Source organism: Macaca mulatta, chromosome 2 (genome assembly GCF_049350105.2).
Source record: "Macaca mulatta isolate MMU2019108-1 chromosome 2, T2T-MMU8v2.0, whole genome shotgun sequence".
In the NCBI taxonomy this organism is placed as follows: Eukaryota; Metazoa; Chordata; class Mammalia; order Primates; family Cercopithecidae; genus Macaca; species Macaca mulatta.
This window is the reverse complement of record NC_133407.1, coordinates 11,448,202-11,469,117: the sequence shown is the minus strand read 5'-3', so window position 1 is coordinate 11,469,117 and position 20,916 is coordinate 11,448,202. Positions and strand designations below refer to the sequence as shown.

At 41.8% G+C, this 20,916-nt stretch overlaps 1 long non-coding RNA gene across 1 annotated transcript; it reads right to left on the bottom strand.

Annotated features, from left to right (window-relative positions):
* Nucleotides 1–15,452: 15,452 nt before the first annotated feature.
* On the bottom strand, nucleotides 15,453–20,561 carry LOC144338991 (uncharacterized). The gene is made up of 2 exons (XR_013413512.1): nucleotides 20,421–20,561; nucleotides 15,453–16,426 (listed from the first exon to the last, which is right to left on the bottom strand). It is a non-coding gene; the product is annotated as an uncharacterized LOC144338991 (long non-coding RNA).
* Between the last annotated feature and the right edge of the window lie 355 nt (nucleotides 20,562–20,916).

Sequence of the window (20,916 nt, the reverse complement as noted above, 5' to 3'; positions counted from 1 at the left end):
CCCCTTTGAAAAATCCTGGTAATGGCGAATTTTATGACGGAGGAGCTCCCATGATCATGCTCTCTCAGGCCTCTGGAACTGTGAGCCACAATATTAGAACTTTCAGCTCTAATATTGATCAGGCAGCCTCTAAGAACACTTTAGCTTGGCCTTATGTAGGCAACAAGAAGATTCGAGTCTGCCCGCATTCTCTTTGCAATGATTCCTGAATACTCTTGCTTATACCTCCTTCTAGGGAGTGACTATGTGTGTGGTCAGTGAGTATTCTCCATCCAGAATGCATATTTAGCTGAAGCTGAGAGGAGGCCTTATTGTGGGTTGGTCCTTTGCTGTGTATCCCACATTGCCCATGTCTCAGCTGAGGTGGTGTTCCTGATATAGCTGCTTCTTGGGTTAGGTACTGATTAAGCCAGAAAAATTATGATCGCTAATGTGAGCTAATCAGGATGGACACAGTGGCAAGGTCTGGGACCATATGAGTAATCTACCTGTTGCTGAGCCTGAACCTACAACCAGTGCTTTCTCTGATAGGCTCTGTGCATGTTGCTAGGATTGTGTGAGGCTGCAGCTTTATCTACATGGATGAAGACTGTAAGGGAAAGCCACAATTGACCCCTGGAGTCAGAGTTGAGAGAGAGAAATTGTTTCTGGGAGAATCAGGAAAGCTTCTGGGAAAAGATGGCTTTTGGGCTAGCCCCCGAAAGATGGATTTGCTTTAACAGTTAGAGATGGGGAGAGAAGCAGTGGAGGTCTCTTAGCGTTTTCATTAAAGCTGGTCAGTAGATCCTAGGCTTTGCTGGATCGGAAAATTCTGATATGAAATTAATAGGCCGGGCACAGTGGCTCATGCCTGTAATCCCAGCACTCTGAGAGGCTGAAGTGGAAGGACCACTTGAGCCCAGAAATTCAAGACCAGCCTGGGCCATATAGGGAGACATTGTCACTACAAAAATAATAAAAAATATTAGCAGGCATGGAGGTGCACACCTGTGGTCCCAGCTTCTTGGGAGGCTGAGGTGGGAGGGTTGCCTGAATCCAGGAGGTTGATGCTGCAGTCAGCCATGATCATGCCACTGCACTCTAACCTGGGCAACAGAGTGAGACCCTCTCTTAAAAAAAGAAAGAAAGAACAAAATCAGTAGGTGTGTAGTATGAAGTAGGGATGAAGTACCAAGGGAATTTCTGGGCTCATAACTTGAAGGTAGAAATCTGTAGGTGCTTGGAAGGTAGGAATCCTTGGCAAAGTTGTGGCTTGTTTAGTCGCAATGGTCTGCAGCGAGAATATGGTGATGTCAGAGTAAGATGCCAAGGTGTGGCTTGCCTGTAGTCATTAAAAGTGTGGGCTTCAGAGTCAGACCAGCCTACGTAGCATTTTGGTGCTGTGTGGGTTTGGTCAAGTTCTCTTTGAGTTTGTTTCTTTATCCTTTAAGTGGCTATAACCATGGAATTTACCATATAGATAATTATGTTAAGATTAAATGAGATAATGCATGTCAAGCACTTAGCATAGTGCCTGTACATAGTAGTTGCTCAATAAAGCTTATCTAGTATTAAGTTATATGGATTATTGATTTTTTACAGCATACTTTATCACTCAAGAATTACATAGTAACCTAACATTGTTCCATAACTATGTTTAAAATGATTACATTGTTGCTTTCCATGACTTTCTATTTTTTTTTATTTTTATTTTCAGCTATACCTGCTGGAATGGGACAACTTTCTTTCTATCCCATCTTCCTTCGGTCAGATCCCCTCAGCTGCCCATGCCTGCCCTCACCCTGAGCCTTTCTGCTCTACTTTGATGGTTTTCTCAGGTTCTGGTAAGGGGTTTATTAATTTACTTTTCTCTCAGGCCCTCTTTTCACATGTGACTAGTTGGTCAAGACTTTGTGCAATCTCTTCCCATCTGGATCGTTTCCTGAAAAAATGTTTTTAAGTTTCTGGTTCGTTCATGACGCTATTCCTTGTTGTTCAGGGTATTACAGGTGATTACTCAATATTTTTGAACTTTTTGATGTTTTTATAAAGTTTGGGTGGAAAAAGAGCTAAGAGTGTGGGCTGCAAAGCACGTTTTGATAGGGACACCTTGGTAAGTTTCCTGCCCCAGTGTGTAGGCCCAAGGGCGTGGCAATTAGGTTTTAAGCATCTTACAATCCTGATTTCAACAGAAGCCCCACTTCCTGCTTGGAAAGCATGTTCTCCTGTGGCTCACGTCCTCACAAAGTTCCCAGTGGCCCGAGAGAACACATGGGCTGTCTCCCTGGTAACGGTTAAGCCCTCACTCCTTAACCTCTCAGTCCTTTTATAACTTAGGCCAAGGTTTAAATTTTAGCTGAAATTATTACTGCATTCCTCCAGAAGAAACTCATTGTGTGGACATACTAAAATTTATCTAATCGATTGAATCTCCATAGATTTATCTAATCTATTGAACATTTCCATCAGTTTTGATAACTAATGACAGTTGTCAAAATTCCTGTTTTACCTTTAAAAATAAGAGCTGAAACCATAGCCAGTGGGACTACTAGAGCGGGGAGGGAGGGACAGTGGCAAGGGTTGAATAATTATTGGGTACTATGCTCAGTACCTGAACGATGGGATCATTTGTACTCCAAAGCTCAGTACCAAACAGTATACCCAGGTAACAAACCTGCACATATTCCCCATGAATCTAAAATAAAAGTTGAAAAAAAAAATAATAAGATTCTTACCTGGTTAAATAAATAAATAAGAACTGGATTTGCTGCCCCCTTGTGTCTTAGAACAGCCATAACAATATCATCATTTGTATCCAGTCTTACTGCTTACCAGCTCGGGTTTCACCTTGCCTGCTTGCTCAAATTACACCTAGGGGTTTAGGAGACCACATCTCTCAGTTGCAAAGAGCTCTCCTAAGGGAAAGGCTTTTATTACCAGCACCAAGTTCAGCTCTGTCTGACTTTGCTAGGGTTTGAATCATCAGAACAGAAAGAAATTCGGCATGAATAGATTTACCAAGATACAGTCAGCAAGTACTCAGGTACCAAATAGAATGCTTTCAAAAAAGATGTATTTTGTAATGTCATTAACTCAGATACCAAGCGCTACTCAGAAAGCAGGCTAGGCAAATTCATTTTAATGGGTGTTTCATTCTTTTATTTACCTGATGTTACTGAGTGCCAGACACTGTTCTTGGCATTAGAAAACAAAGCTGAACAAATACAATAAGCAAATAGGCAAACAACTACTGCAATATAATGCTAGTTAGTGATAAGTACTAACATGAAAATGAACTAATGGTGAAGAAATAGAGGGTAATAGGGTGATTCATGGAAACCACTCAGGGTGATACGCAGAAACATGAATGAAGTGACAGCAAGTCATGGGGAGGTCCGGGGAAGAGTGTAGGTAGAAGAAACCTCAAGGGCAAAAGCATTGAGGTGGAAAGAGTCTGGTATGTTTGAAGAACAGCAAGAAAGTCAGTTTGGTAAGAGCAGAGTGAGGGAGGCTGAAGTAGCAAGAGATGAGATGGAAAGATAGGTAGGGCCTTGTATGTACGATGAGAAAATTGGATATTACTCTGAAAGTGATGTGAATCCATTGCAGAATTGAGCAGGGGAGCAGTATGATTTAAATTATATTTTTAAGCTGTCATTCTGACTGCTGGGCAGAAAAATGAATCTAGGTGACAAAAAGGGAAGTAGGATGGTAAAATAGAAAATTATTGCTGACAGAAATATTCCCATCACCCTAGAATATAGACTGCCCCAAGACAGAGTTCTTTATTGCTTAGACCTTTGAGTCTTAGGTTAGTGATCATTGGGGTTTGTGTGGGTCATGAAGTTGATGAGAAGCCCTACTGGGCCAGGGCTCTCTTTTCCTTCTCTTGTTACCACATAAAATTTGTATGGGATTCAGTTGATCTTTTTAAAGAAGGATGAAACTCCTGATTGAAAATTGAGCTTTGGTAGCTGATGAGATGGCCTGTGGACACTCCCCCAGGGTAGATGACCTGCTTAGGAGAGGTGAGGACACTGACACAACAGCTAGACAGCAGGTGAAGGAAGAGCTGGGGAGGGGTTAAGTGCCCTCACCTATTCTTAAATAAATATTTTGAGGTAAGGAGTCTTGTCTTAAAGCTCCTCACATAGACAAAAAGAAGTGAAGGAACTGGAGAATGGGGTGGAGCATAGGGTAGGATGACTAGAAGGTACAGAATTACCATCTTCGAATATCTGAAGGATTATTTTCTTTTCCCCAGAAGGGATTAGCATTGTTTCCTCAGCCTCCCTATACAAAAAAGAATTAAAAAGATGGGGATAATATTTACAACCTGTATTAGTCTGTTCTCACACTGCTAATAAAGACATACCCAAGACTGGGTAATTTATAAAGGAAAGAGGTTTAATGAACTCACTGTCCCACATGGCTAGGGAGGCTTCACAATCATGGTGGAAAGCAAAGGAGAAACAATGGCATGTCTTACATGGCAGCAGGCAAGAGAGCATGTGCAGGGAAACTCCCATTTATAAAACCATCAGATCTCAAGAGACTTATTCATTTACATGAGAATAATATGGGGGAAACCACCCCCATGATTCAATTATCTCCACCTTGCGCCACCCTCGACACATGGGGATTATTACAATTCGTGGTGAGATTTGGTTGGAGACACAAGCAAACCATATCACAACCCAAAGCAAGAGAGTAATTTCCATCAGAGTGGCTAATGGTAAGGTAGGCTGCCTTGTGGAATGAGGTTCCATTACTGCAAGCATTCAAGCAACAGTGGGAGGACTGTGGGTGAGTGTGCCAGACTCCTAGGTGGCACCCCAGGATCCTTGCCTCCTGGTGTTCGTACCTTGTTTAGTGAATGGCATTAACTATGTAACTAGTAAGATACTGCAGAAATGACAGTGTTACTTCTGGTACTAGGTTATAAAAGACATTGTGGTTTCTACCTCCCTGGTATTTGGATTATTGCCTCTGGAGAAACCAGTCATCATGTCAGGAGGTGCTCTAGCAGCTTTTTGAAGTGGCCCATGAGACTAGAAACCCGAGGCCTCCTAACAACAGCCAGCAATGCCAATGAGCTGTTTCAGAAATGGATCTTCCAACCCCAGACAAACCCTCAGGGCATTGTGACCCTGGTCAACATCTTAACTACATCCTCATGAGAGACCCTGAGTCCAAATGACTCAGTTAAGCTGTATGTTAATTCCTGACCCACAAAAACTTTATCAGATAATAACTGCTTTGGGTGAATTAAGCCAAGTTTTAGGACAACTTTTTATGTAGCAATAGATAACTAATTTTGTGCTGTACAAGAAATTCACACATCAGTTGGAACTGAAATCAAATGGCTTTCTGAAGCCCTTTTTAGCCCAGATCTTAGGTTTTTGACAGTCACTTTATTGGAAAAGAAGTGAAGTTAGACTCAGCTCCTGGCCATCCTTAAGATATATTTGCCTCTTTTCTCTCTAGCTAATTTTAGCAATCCTCCAGAGCACTGGGCAGCCAAATGTTTCAGCTACCTGGACAGGGCCCAAGGCTGGCTTTCGAGAGATGCCATTACGTTATAGACTTTATCACTTATGTGTTGCTACAGAGCTCATACTGAATAATTCTCTAGACACTGAGAATAGACAATCGCATTAAGTTTTTAAAAATAAAACCATGGATGTTTACATAAATTAGGTGCTTATATGTAATACATACATACATATAAATACATTTACATGTGGATATACCTTTTTAGGCATATATGTATTTAATCAAATAACTCACATGTTGTATATGTATGCATGAACAAAATAATCTATATAGACTTGAATTTCTAGAAATCTGACATTTCTAAAAGTCAACACAGAAGACCACATGCACCTCAAGAGCTGGACAAATACCACCAAATGAACGAAAGCCCCTGCTACTACTGTCTGACTAACTAATAACTTGTCAGTTTTACTTGAAGGAGAAGAATAGTCATTAAAGGGCCTCGAACCCTGTAAACATCTCCACCACTGTGGGAGCCTATCAAAATTTGTGTATAATTTTTCTGACTGATGGTCAATTGTAAACACTAATTTAATGCTTGTCTCTGTACTGTGGTCTCCCCTTGTACATGGGAGACACATTCCAAGATCTCCAGTGGATACATGAAACTGCAGATAGTACTGAAACCTATATATATTACGTTTTTTCCTATACACACATACCTATGATAAATTATATGATATATGATAATTTATAAATTACACAGAGTGGGCAGAGTGCAGTGGCTCATGCCTGTAATCCCAGGACTTTGGGAGGCCAAGGCAGGCGGATCACGAGGTCAAGAGATTGAGATCATCCTGGCCAACACAGTGAAACCCCATCTCTACTAAAAATACAAAAATTAGCTGGGTGTGGTGGTGCATGCCTGTAGTCCCAGCTACTTGGGAGGCTGAGGCAGGAGAATCGCCTGAACCTGGGAGGTGGAGGTTGCAGTGAGCCAAGATCGCGCCACTGCACTCCACCCTGGGTGACAGAGTGAGACTCCATCTCAAAAAACAAAACAAACAAATAAACAAAACTTACACACAGTAAGAAATTAACAATAATAAAATAGAACAATGATTACAATATGCTGTAATAAAAATTATGTAAACGTGATCTCTTTTTCTCAAAATATCTTGTTGCTCTGTGCTCACCTACTTTCAAATCGTGGTTGACTATGAGTAACTGAAACCATGGATAGCAAACCTTGGATAAGAGGGGAGCTCATGTACCAAGCACCACAAAAGAATGTGCAGACCACCTCTGCCTTTGGTTTATGTGGAATGCCAACCTCAGCAAAACCCATCTTGTGCAACGACACACAGTTATGGCATTTCTCTAAGAAACCTTAACTTGTCCTGAGAATTTGAAGTGGAATCCTTCCCTACTTCCAGAGATCTTTCTTATTCGCTCTCATGACCCATCTCATCTTTGCATGATCTGATGGTTATATGAATGCCAGCGAATCCCCATAGACTCTAAGTTCACTGACAGCAGAGCCTGCCTTCTCTGTAAATAAATACTTTACTCTTACCACACATACTGAAATATAGTAGAGTTCAGCAAATGTCTCTTAAATAATGGGGGGTCTTTTGGTCTCATATAGTTCAGGTAGTTGGGGTATGGAGTAAAGGATTTAAATGTTTGGCAAATCTAATTTGATTTGAAGGGAAGCTGTCCTGGGTTTGTTTTAAGTGATGATCCAGGGCAGAGGATTTGCTCCGGACTTAGCACTAGAATGATGCTCTACCCGAAAATCTTGTTTGTTTTTGCTGAATAGGTACTGAACACTTTCTCACTATTTTTCTCTCCCTTCTCACATTGGTAGCTGCAAACATAGAGCTTGTTTTGTGGTACTCCTGTAACACATGTGTACACATGTGTACATCTGTGCACCAAATCCAGTCCTGGATCCATCTTATTTACAGTTTTATTCCCCTTTACCTTCTGCTTTTGTTTTTACTACTAAAACATTTTTTTAATTTCAAATTTTCAAATGCAACTCCTTGAAATTCTTCATAATCATTCTTCATAATTCCTCATATTCAAAAAGAATTCCTTAAAATCATCTAATTTAGTGCATAAATAAATTGTCAATGTTATCTCAAATATGCCTTTTTATAGTTGATTTGATTCAATCAGAAAGTCCACACATCACATTGGGTTGTACATCTCAATTCTTTTTAACTTGGTAGCAGTCCTCCTTCCCTCTTTTATTTGGAAAAAAAATATTCATGTATCTTGTAGAATTGCTCACATTTTGGACTTTGCTGATACATTCTTGTGGTTTTTGTCTGAGACGTTTCCTCATACTTCATATTTCTTCTAGATTATATACAGGCTGATCAGATATGTTTGTTTGTTTGTTTGTTTTGAAGTCTCACTCTGTTACCCAGGCTGGAGTGCAGTGGCACAGTCTTGGCTCACTGCAACCTCCGCCTCCCGGGTTCAAGCAATTTTCCTGCCTCAGGCTCTTGAGTAACTGGGATTATAGGCACATGCCACCATGCCCAGCTAAATTTTGTATTTTTAATAGAGACAGGGTTTCATCATGTTGGTCAGGCTGGTCTTGAACTTCTGACCTCGTGATACGCTCACCTTGGCTTCTCAAAGTGCTGAGATTACAGGTGTGAGCCATCGCGCTCAGCCAGATTTGGATTTTTTAATGTGAATATTTCAGTGCTAGCTTTGGACAGTTCCTGCAGGGTTATATTAGGAGACATGTGATGTCTGATTGCTTTTCTTTTCTTAATTGATCAGTAAGATCAGATGGTGTCAGCCTGACCCATCCACTATAACGTTCCCCACAACATCTTAATTAATGAGTTTAGCAGATTTAGATTGTTTTTATCTTTATCATTATTTCATTAGGACTGCAGCATAATGATTTTCTGATCCTATGGTTCCCTTTGATTTTTTATTTATTTATTTTTTGAGATAGAGTCTTGCTCTGTCACCTAGGCTGGAGTTCAGTGGTGCAATCTCAGCTCACTGCAACCGCCATATGTGGGTCCAAGCAATTCTCATGCCTCAGCCTCCTGAGTAGCTGGGATTACAGGTGTGGGCCACTAGGCCCACCTAATTTTTTTTGTATTTTTAGTAGACACGGGGTTTCATCACATTGGTCAGGCTGGTCTCAAACTCCTGACCTCAGGTGATCTCCCCACTTGGCCAACCAAAGTGCTGAGATTACAGGTGTGAACCACTGCACCCAGGCCCCTTTCTTTTATTAGTTGTAATTCTTCTATAAATAATAGCTTTCCCTCAACTATTATTTGGTTATCACAAAATGCAGATTACATAAGAAAGCCAAGATAAATATGTCATATTTTTCCCTTGCCTATTTTTGAAATAAATAGTTGGTATTCTTTTATTTAAAATATCACTATTAATTTACGGATTTTTAGCATATTTGATGTATTTCAATGAGTTGCAGTCATTATTCTTTTTGATGACCCAATTATTTTGTTTTGGCCAGTGAAAGCTTCTTCAGGTTAGTTTCATTTGCCTTTTGTCTTTTGATGTGACCCTAGGAATTTTTGAAATCTGGTGCAAGAAAATATTCTGGGCTCATTTTATGCATTTATTGACTTAGATCTGAAGGAGTTATTTTTCCAGAAAGTTCTGATCACTTTTGGTGATCTAGGTAATGAGAGGCACTTGTTGCTAATGGATTGATGATTTATTTCTTTCAGGTCTGTGTAATAGACAAAGTTAGGAAGTTCGTAATTTTTATTGGCAATACAATTTCATTATGATACAATACTTATATTTCCAATTCAAATTCAGATAATTACCATCTTAGATTTTATGTATTTCTAATCTCTTTTTGATTACCATACAAATCTTGGTTCCCAGTAACATTAATGGAAGGACTAATACAATGTGTTACTTACTCTATTAAAATAAAAATAATAACACTATAATTACTCCCCATCCCCACACTTCAACCTCTTTGAGATATACGGAAACAGTCAAATTATTATGTTTTAAAGTCATTTGAAATAATTCACTATTGAGGAAGCTACAGATTTCATAATGTGAGATTAATTTTTTTCCCCAAGTTTTCAGAATTTTTAAAAATTCAGTTTTTTGTTTTATAACTATGTAAAAAATAACATGGACCCAAAACAAAACAACACAACAAAACACATTTAGAAATATTTGTCTTCTACCTATGTCTCCTCTACCCTGTTCCCTCCTCCCCAGTGAGCAATAATATTCCTTAGTTTTTAACTTATCTTCCCATTTATTTTTAATATAGTCAAATATGTATCTTTCATCCTTAGAGGAAAGGTAGCAATCTTTATATATACTTCTGCCTCTTGGTTTTTTCTTTTTCTTTTTTTGTTTTTAAGAGGCTATCCTGGATATCACTCCATAATGGTTTATAGAGATAATCCTCATTCCTTTGTTTAGCTCCATAGTTCTTCACTGGGTGATGTTTCATATTTTATTCCTCTCGTACCTTACTATAGGTAAGGTCTGCAGTACACTCGAGGTTGTTTCCAATTCTGACTGCTACAAACAACATAGTCGTGAATAGCAATTTGTGTATATCATTCTCTATTTTTGCCAACATATCTTAGGCATAGATTTCTAGACATAGGATTGCTGGGTCAAAGAGAAATGCATGTATTATTTTGTTAGATATTTTTGACTGTTTTAAAAATAGAACTTACTATTATGTTGGATGCATCTTTGAAAGCTACTTTAAACTTTTTTAAAAAAAGAACATTGGGGTATAGATTACTTTGAATATTTATTATAATAACAATATCAAGCACTAAATAACATACATTTATAATTATATGAGTATCTATCTTTTATAGGCATAAGATGCTGTTATAAAAGTTAATATTCATCAGGGATTATCCACAAATTTCCCTTTTCCCTGGTCCACCAAAGTGAATGCAATTGCCTGATGGACCTTTCCCCACTCCTCCACAAGCTTTTCTCATCCCTCACTCCCTACATTTGTCATTGCCAGACCAGTCTCTAGACTTTTGTAAGAATGGATCAAGAAAGATTTCATGGCGGGGAGAATGACCCAGGGAGAAAGTTGGAGGGATAGGAGGTGGGAAAAGTGGAGGCGAGGGAGGCTGAAGGTGCACAACGTGTTGGAGAGGTGGAGGCAGCAAACGAAAGGTGCTGGGGGACACAGAAGGGAAGAAGTAGAGGGGAAGAGACCTAGGAATATGAGAAGTGTTGCTATAACTCATGAGATTGATCCACTCTCATCTTCTTTTGGAAAAGCAAGTTAACAAAATTATTCTATAATTACTTTTCTGGCTCTTATACTGTGTATCTTGAACATGACACCACATAGAGACTGATCTATATGGACCGTGACTTCCACAGGGCATCAAGTCTTCGTAATGAAAACACCTGAGAGTTTACAGATAATACAATACTGAGATCTAAGTTGGCTGTCAGTGCCAACTTAATAAATTCATTCATACATAAATAAATTATGTATGAATTAATATAAGTGCTGTAGCCTACATACTAACTGAAGCCCACCCAGATCCCTACAATGCAGGTATGCCTCTTTCTAATCATAAGCAGACCTATAAGGCAAGACTGAGTCACACCAGATGTCCACTTACATCTTAATGCTTGAGTCCAAGTCTTCTGGCATAAAATTATATAAGATCACTGGCAAAATATCTAAAAAAGAACAAAAAACCCCATAGCAACAGAAAGTAGAATCTGATTCTTAGCAAAGCCAGTACATTAGCTAAACAGAATAGTCCGGGGCATCAAAATGTTAGCAAACATTCTCCCTCTAAGGAGAAACTGAGGTCAGGTTGCCCCAGATCAAAGCCCGAGGAGAAGCCAGATCCTGCCACACACAGAATTCATTCACTGGAAAGGAGCCTTCTGGGCCAAGTCCCTGATGGCATTTAGGACTGACTGGAAATGCATTCCCTGAGAGAAGGGTTTTGTAATCCTCGATTTAGTTTATTTCAGTCCGTGGAAAACTTAGGAGCTGAATTCAGGATTCTTTCTTCCAGAGAAGATTTGGGCTTGTGTTTGCAACAGCCTTGGACAGCTACAGACCTGCAATTCCTTTAGCCCCTTTCCTTGTGTCAGGCTAATCTGGGAACCCGAGTCGATTCTGCTCTTCCTCTGCTCAAAGTCCAGCTCTGGATTATTGTGTTGATATTGGCATTTGCCCTGAGGGCAGCTCCTTCTTTTCCTGCTCACTGCTGTGGTTTCACCTTAAAGTTTTAACAGTAAATGTAAAATTTCCATATATGTATCTCCTTTATCCTCATAAGAACCCTGTGAGGTAGCAATAATTAACTGCCTCCCTCCATCAGCCAAAAGCGGGAATAAGGCGTTAGAGGGTACAAACTCCTTGAAAGTTACAGGCCCACTTAAGTGGTAGAGTCAGCATTGTCTGCCTCACTCCAAAGTAAATGGTTTTTTTTTTTTTTTTTTGACAGTCTTGCTCTGTCGCCTTGGCTGGAGTGTAGTGGCGCGATCTCGGCTCACTGCAACCTCCACCTCCCAGGATCAAGCGATTCTCCTGCCTCAGCTATGACTTTCAAAAAGTCACTCTGCTGTTTCTCCTCATTTCAGTCCAGACTTTGGGCTGCCAGCTAACTGGCTCTTTTTAAAATATGGCTGTTTAATATACCATCATTCTAACCATCCTTGATATGCCATCTCTACTTCCCACTGAAATGCGTAAAAGCACATTTTTTTTTTTTTTTTTTAAAGAGATGGAGTCTCGCTCTGTCACCCAGGCTGGAGTGCAGTGGCCTGATCTCGAATCACTGCAACCTCCACCTCCCGGGTTCTAGCAATTCTCCTGCCTCAGCCTCCCAAGTAGCTGGGATTACAGGCTCATGGCACCATGCCCGACTAACTTTTTGTATTTTAGTAGAGATGAGGTTTCACCATGTTGCCCAGGCTGGTCTCGAACTCCTGATTTCAGGCAATCCAGCCGCCTCGGCCTCCCAAAATGTTAGGATTACAGGTGTGAGCCACTGTGCCCGGCCATAAAAGCACATTTTGCCATAGCATTGAGAAATAAAGATGGCAACAGACCACTTGCCAATGTCTGGAAAAATTCTAAGTGAGACATGGCGGAGCTTATAATGACAAACTTTAGGTGAATAACACTCACTTTGACCTGTGAAACAAAATGGCAAGGCTGGTCATGATGATGTCTAATAGCAGATTTAACACTCCCGCTCTCTGTTCCTCTCTCTAGGCCGTGCCATCCCCGCTTTCTAACTCGCCATATGCACTGAACACAGCAGTTGTCTGGAATGGGAGGAAAACAGCAGTAGGGTCTGTGATAGTTTCTTCCCAGCATGAGATGTGAAAACAGCCTAGGCATGACTGGGCACAGTGGCTCATGTCTATAATCCCAGCAATTTGGGAGGCTGAGGGAGGTGGATCACCTGAGGTCAGGAGTTTGAGACCAGCCTGACCACCATGGCAAAACCTTGTCTCTACTAAGAATACAAAAGTTAGCCGAGCACGGTGGCGCATGCCTAGTCCCAGCTACTCAGGAGGCTGAGGTAGGAGAATTGCTTGACTCTGGAAGGCGGAGTTTGCAGTGAGCCAAGATTGCGCCATTGCACTCCATCCCGGGTGACAGAGTGAGATTCCATCTCAAACAAAGCAAAACAAAGTGAAAACAGCCTAGGCAGAGAGTTAAAGCCTGGTAGTGGAGTGGTCAGAGAGCTGGTTTCTTGAGACAGCACTGCCCTGTTCCTCCCTCCTCCGTCATGCCCATGTTGTGCCAACAGAAATAGTTGATAGGGAGAACTGGAAGGAGCAAAGAGAAGTCAAATTGGCCATAAAGCCACTCAGGAAAGAACTCAAGTGATTTGGGGAGAAGGAGGCACGTGAGTTAACAGGTTTTGTTGGGGGAAGGTACTCAGGGGAGCCAGCAAGGAATGGGTTACTGGGCAGAGGGCTGGAGAGAAAAAGAAGAAAAAGATGTCAGAAGAATAGTCATGGTAAATGGGAAATGAAGGAGTGAAAAGGAAGCTTAGGACACTGCTTTGTGTTATATAGGGAAATTCCTTATCTGCCACCTGTTGGAGAGATGTTAATAATCATGCCAATTGTTTTTCAATGCCCTTTTGCAATGTGCTTCTTTTTGCTGTGGCTCTGTGTAGTGAATGACTGTGAGGTGGTCCAAACTTACCTCCTCTGCATGGTCATGCCAACGGGCAGTGGAAGAAACAAAGGACTACTTCTTAGTCTGGGTGAATGACTTGATGCATGTCTACAGGACAGTCATCCCCTGTCCTGTGATCTGAGGAGGGGGCCCAGGCAGGCAGGCAGGCAGTACAGAGGGGAATCTGTGCCAACTCTGCTGGGAGACACTTGAGCTTCTGTGGATCTTCAAACAAAAACAAATCTTCAAAGCAAAAAGCAAGCCTGATCCCTGGCCTCCAAGGTCTGGAGGAGGCTTCAATAGTGTCTGGCTGAGCTCCCAACCCTCTTTCCTTGGTCTCATTCCTTTCCTTTCTTCCCCCCAGCTGAGGTTGCTGCCCAGAGCAAACCACATGTGGGGCCACACATCCTGGCAGGCCACTGCTGGTGTCTGCTGCCTCAGGGATGCTCCAGCCACCTCGTTCTTCCCTGCAGTAGGCCTCGCTTTCCGCCTTCCATCCCAGCCTGCTGTGGGCCCATCAGCCTGGTCCCACCCCCATGGAGAACCCAAAGTCTTACTGTATGTAACTCCAGGTGATGATCCTATGTTTATAGCGGTGTTCCAAACCCCCTTCCTTCCCACCCCCAACCAAAGGTTTCCCAAACTCTTATGGTTCCTGGGTCAGGAGGAAACAGGCTCACAGCTTGTGTGTTGGCTGCAGCGATGAATCCAAAAAGCAGCTCCAGGGTGTGTGTGTGTGTGTGTGTGTGTGGTGGTGGGGCGGGGCAGGCACTGTTGGGGAGTGGGAGAACACAACCTACAAAAAAATCATCATTAAAAAAAGATTGGCCAGGTGCTGTGGCTCATGCTTGTAATCCCAGCAGTGGGAGGCTGAGATTGAGGATTGCTTGAGCCCAGGAGTTTGAGACCAGCCTGGGCAACATGGTAAAACGATGTCTCTACAAAAAAAACACAAAAAACAAAAAACAAAAATAAGCTAGGCATAATGGCATGTACCTGTGGTCCCAGCTACTGGGGAGGCTGAGGTGGGAGGATTGCTTGAGCCTGGGAAGTCAAGGCTGCAGTGAGTCATGATTGAGCCACTGTACTCCAGCCTGGCTGACAGAATGAAACCTCTCAAAAAAATATTATAAAACAATTACTTAGGATGCCTGTAATTTGCCAACCTTGCTGTAGATGCCATGTTACCAGTGATTTCCTGTGCTGACAGCTTGTCATTGTTTACTCTTGTATTTACCAAATTCTGGCCTAGGCATGACAGTGGGCACCTTCCCCTAGCCCAGTGCCTATGTTCTGGGTGTCAGAAAGGTTTTGCATATAAATACATAATTACCTATATGTATATATGTGTGTGTGTGTGTGTATATATATATATACTTATATATATATAAATACATGTAATTTTGGGGGCCCATTTGTTTCACATTTTACAGTTACCTTACTTTTCCCCTTGTATGTATTTGAGAAAATGCTAATATACAGAGAAAAAGTGGTTCTTATAGCTTAAATATGTGTTTTTTCCACTCCATTGCTTTTATACCGGTTTTTAGCATTTAACATAACTAGTATGTTGCATTATATATATATACATACATATATATGTATATATGATACACATATATGAAATTTTTGAGAGATTTGTACTTTTTTAAAAAATCAAATTTGCTAGTTCTGCTTGACTAAGTGGTGAAATGATTATTTTAAAAAATATTGTTGCTCATTTCAGAGGCATATTCACTAATAAATGTGTAATATATACCAATTTAAACAACAACAAAAACAAACCAAATGCAGCCAAATCAAAATAAAAATTTAACCCAAATTGAACCTGTAAAAACATTTAAGCCACAAGGATGCAAAGGAAGCATAGACTGAAATGAGTCTCTACCGTTTTCAGAAGTGCACTTGTGGAGAATCTGCCTTCTTTCTCGCTCCAGTTCTGTTTCTCTCTGTGGCTCCTTTGTCTCCCCCTTTAGTTTTTCCTGTTTATTTCTCTCTCCTCTTTCTTCCCCTCCACTTGTCTTCCCTTCCTCTGTGTCTTATTTTCCCCTTCATTCCGTTCAGTTTATGTAGTCCTTGCTGAGGATAACAGAGGAGACATTTTTGAGGCTCCTTCTGCTCTTTGTCCCATGTCATGGAGGGAGTGCTGGGGTCTGAAGCTACAGGTCTCCTCCATCCTGAGGGGCAAATCTCTTCTCCTGAGACTCCCTCCCTTGCAGCCTTTGAGTTCACACCTTACATCAGCATTCCCTTGGCTCCATGTCCATTTGTTGAGACTCATTAAGGAAGGGAGGATGCACCAGGTGTGTGGCCATGGTGATGTTCTACGGTGAAGCTAAGGGTGCTTTCAGTTGAGTTTCCTGGAAAAAGACTCTGGGATGGAGAGTTGCATACAGCATTTTCTGGGAAGTGCTTTTGGGAGTTAATATGTACAGGGAGACGAAGAAGGCAGGAACAGACAGACAAGAAACTGACATGCAATGAGATTGCAACTGAGCCTCAGCTCATCCTTTGGGCAGCTCTGGATCTGAGATGGCTCTTCAGAGTTGTCCTCAGTCAGGTACAGGCCTTTGGGTCCTTCAGTCAGCCAGTTATTGGTCTTAGGCACCAGTTGTGAAGGGCAATTCCTATTGAGCCATCAGCAGCCAGTATTCCCAGCTGAGGAATGGGGGCATCTGCAGAGAGGAGGCGATCTAGGAGTTATATCTAGGGTACACATAATATGGGTGTTCTGTCTTCACCCATCCAGTATACTCCATTCTTCTGCAGCCATAATGATGAATGAGACATGGGTTAATTAGACATGAATTTGACCTTCATACAAAGAGATAATGACCAAAATAATTTTCTTTAAAGCAAGAAAAAAAAAAATCAAGAAGAGGATATATTATTTTCAGGGGACAATCTGGAAAAGCCCCCTGAGGAGGTAACTTTGAACTGGGCCTGAGGGAAAAGGCCAGAGTTTGAAGGATAGAGGTAAGTGGCAGAGAAGCAGGAATGCAGACAGAAGTCATCTTTTTCAGTGCAGTCGGCCGTCTGTATCTGTGGGTTCCACATCTATTCATTCAACCAACTGCAGATAATGTAGTTATGCCTATGATGGTTGGTCTACACTGAACATGTACAGACCTTTTCTCTTGTCATTCTCTTTTCTTTTTTTTTTTTTTTCTTTTGAGATGGAGTCTCACTCTGTCGCCCGATGGCACGATCTTGGCTCACCGCAAGCTCCACCTCCCGGTTCACGCCATTCTCCTGCCTCAGCCTCCTGAGTAGCTGAAATTACAGGCACCTGCCACCACGCCTGGCTAATTATTCTGTATTTTTAGTAGAGATGGGGTTTCACCATGTTAGCCAGGATGGTCTCGATCTCCTGACCTCATGATCCTCCTTCCTTGGCCTCCCAAAGTTCTGGGATTACAGGTGTGAGCCACCGTGCCGGGCCTTCTCTTGTCATTCTCTAAAAAATACAGTATAACACAGTTTACCTAGCATTTACACCGCATTAGATATTATGAGTAATCTAGAGATGATTTAACGTGTACAGGAGGATGTGTGTGGGTGACATGCAAGTACTATGTCATTTTATATCAGGGACTTGAGCATTCTGAAGTTTGGTATCCATCGAGGATCCTGGAACCAACCCCCCCATGGATACCGAGTGATGACTGCACCCTGAAGTCTGTGCAGGCCTCCAAGCTGCAAATCACTGTGAAGAAAGAAGTCCTGGTTCCTTAAAATAAATATCCCTTAAAGACCTGGAGCAAAGCCTCGAATGAGTAGGAGAGAGGGAAGAGAAGCCCAAGAGGCCTTGCCCTGCAGGTGCTTCCACGTGTTAATACCTGGAAGATGGCTGGAAGCTGCGGGTATGGAGGCGTTCCCCATGAGGACTAAACTCTGATTTGTTTATCTTGCCTGAATTCCTGTCTAAGGGGTCTGGGGAGTCATGCCCTACAATTCATAAATTCCCATCAGATGGGTTTGATTGAACCCTGTATATCATGATTTGCTTTCCAACCCGACTCTGGCATAACATTATGAGACAAGAAAATAAAAGTATTTTACTCCAAAACACCTTTCTTTGCCATGTTTTGAAATAGCCATACAAAGTTGTTCTTTGTGGGGGAAAATTTGCATCTGTAAAGAATCTCTACTAACACAGCTAGATCTTTTTCTTCCAGACCTTCCCAATCCTAAAGAGATTAACTAAGATCTGAATAGGAAACGTTTGTCACCTGTTGTCTCTAAGGGCAGCCACTATAAGACTTTAAAAGAACTTTGGTCTCCACAATCTTTATCTTAACCTGAACATTCCCTTTGTATGAATCCCAGGTCTAAAGACAAACTCAACCAGTTGTTGTCTAGAAAATGTTTAAATTCACCTATGGTCTGGAAGCCCCTGCTTTGAGTTGTTCTGCCTTTCTGGACCAAACCAATGTATTTTTTAAATGTATTTGATTGATGTCTCATGCCTCTCTAAAATGTATAAAACCAAGCTGCGCCCTGCCCACCTTGGGCACATGTTCTCAGGACCTCCTGAGGGCTGTACCGTAGGCCATGGTCACTCATATTTGGCTCAGAATAAATCTCTTCAAATATTTCACAGAGTTCGACTTTTTTCATCAACACCTGGAAACCTCTTTACTTTCCCCCATGACTTTAGTATTCTGTATGTAATGGAAGTTAGTCACAGAGCCATTTTCTGAGGCTTGTGTTTTGAGATGAAGGCTGGGAAAGCTCTAAAGATCATAATAGCTGCGGCCTTTAAATATCTGAAGTGTGCCATGAAGTTGTGGGAAGGATAGCAGGCAGTCAATGTGAGTCCGAAAAGCAAACCTAAGGTCACTATATGGATGGAACAGGAAAACAGGTGGCTTGCATGTTTTATTTTAAACTCTCAAGCACGAGTATAACAAAAGGCAGTGCTTTGTCAAATTCAGCAGGGTATGAAGTAGTGAGTAAGTGTAGGAGGAGGTATTCAAGCAGACGTTTGAAATGCAGACAAGGTTAAAGAGGATTCTTTCATTGGGATGAGCAGTTGACCTAGATGATCTTCAAAGCTCATTCTAGCTCAGAAATAATACAATAATGACTAATATTTATTCAACATTTACTATATTAGTTAAATACAATTTTGAGACAGCCAAATGCCTAGGCAGATAAAAAGTGATCTCCAGGGAATCTCTGACCCGTCCCACAAGTGTTTACAGCAGATGCTTTTGTGCAGATGAGGGAACCTGCCCAGGGCTTGTGTGGGCATGCCCATAGCCGACTGGAGCTCAACACGCACACTGGGGGAAGTGGATGGATTATTTGAGTCACCCATGAAAGGTGGAAAAGCAAGCGCCTATCATAGGGTTGATATCAGAAGAAAATGTAAATCTTTAGCAGGGTGCCTGTTTGGTGTATAGTAAGTGTTCATTAAATGCTAGCAATCCTTATAAATGCTGTGGTATGGAAAATGTGGGCTGCTAAAGAGAGCATAGAAACTTGCCTCCTCCTCGGCCCAAGTATAGGAGAGAAGCACACCAGGCTGGATAAAATAGTGCTCCATGAAGAGGGGAACGAAATTTTGGTAGAAGAAAGAGTAAGAGCAAAGAAATGGAGGTGGGATTGTGCATCCTTTTGTGGGAAAGGAAAAGCATCTGCTATGTCTGTTGAGAGAGGGTCAGGTGGTAGGAGCTGTGCTTTGCAAGTTAAATGAGACCAGATCATGGGTTGGAACTTGAGTGACTTGTTAAGCAGATCACCCAAGTTGGGGCAGTCCTACAGTGTGAGAGCAGGGATTGATTTCCATGGTTACATACCTTTTTTTTTTTTTTTTTTTTTTGTAGGTCCTGCTAAGTTTATTTGGATTCAGAAAATATTGGCGGACATATTTATTTGGGTAAAGATATAGCCAAGAACTGTCTAGATCAGGGAGTGATTACAACTTTGGACATTAAAAATTGGGGGAGGTTTCTAGATAGCCATCATTTCTTATTTATTCTGAAAATATTTAATAAGAAAAACTTTATGAGCACAGCAATACTCCTTCATGGGGAAAATAGAAAGTAGCTCATTCTATATGTTTCTGAGTATCTAAGAGGTTTGGGAGAGGAGAATTTTGCTTTTACCAAAGCTATAGGTGTTTCATGTAATCTTGACCCACAAATTGCTAGAGCAGGAAGGAAACTTTGAGATCACGTAATACACTTCCGCTGATTTTAAGTACACAGAAATGCAGAAGCAGAGAGGCCACGTTCTTTGGTCACACGGCAAGTCTCATAGCAGTGACAGAATGTGGACCTCTCATTTCTCCCTTTCTTGTTCTTTCCACACAGGTCTTGCTAATACTATCTCTCTCCTGTAGTTTCTGAGAGTTATCAATGTAGAATGTGTTAACTGAGTTTCGTATTTACCCCTAAGACAGACCTGCATAGATATGCAGGGGTATAAGGCACCATTTTATCACACCAGATGTCAGTTGCTTTCAGAAGCATGGGTCCAAGAAGCCTGAAATACCAGTCAGTCAAACAACGGCAAGAAGTTAAAATAGTAAAGGTAGTGCTAAGTCAAAATGGCTATGGATGCCAAAGCCCTTAGACTAGCCAGCCTTGTTAGCTGCCATGTAAGGCAACACCAGGGTCAGTATGACTCATGAGTTTATTCTGGTGCAGACTTGGCCAGTTCTGGGCTGGAGTGTTTATTTGATCGGGCCTTCTGAATCTGTTCCCCATGAGCTTACAGATAAAGAGCTTTAGGCCCCTTGGCCTCCTACCTGGTATGAAAGCCATCTCTCTTCCTGAGCAGGGCTTGGCTCCTGGAAACTGAGAGAGGTGCACCTCCTGGAGCTGCTGCCTCAGACAGCCTGCAATAGGACTGACCTCACACCTGCCCTGCTGGCCAGCCTCTCAGTTCTGGGACGTTGCCCAGTCTAGCCTCAGGGCTCACCTTTCCTACTTCTCTTTCAGGCTGTGTCTGGCACTAACCATCCTGCCACCCCTAACCACAAAGTGAGGCGTGGCCTATACCCAGCTCAAGGGAAGGACCTCCCTCCAGGATATGTAGATCAGGACTCTTTCTCACTGGAACTTCTCTCTGTGATTCATACAGGAGTTAATCTAGGTCAAGAATTGGATCCCAGGGAAGTAAATATCTGCTCTGGGACACCAAAGAGAGAATCTGCAGTTTGAGGATTCTTGGTTCCTTAGTGGCTAACAAGTGAGTACTCCCTTAGCCCTCTTCTCCTGAACGAGGTCTACAAAGGAATTAAC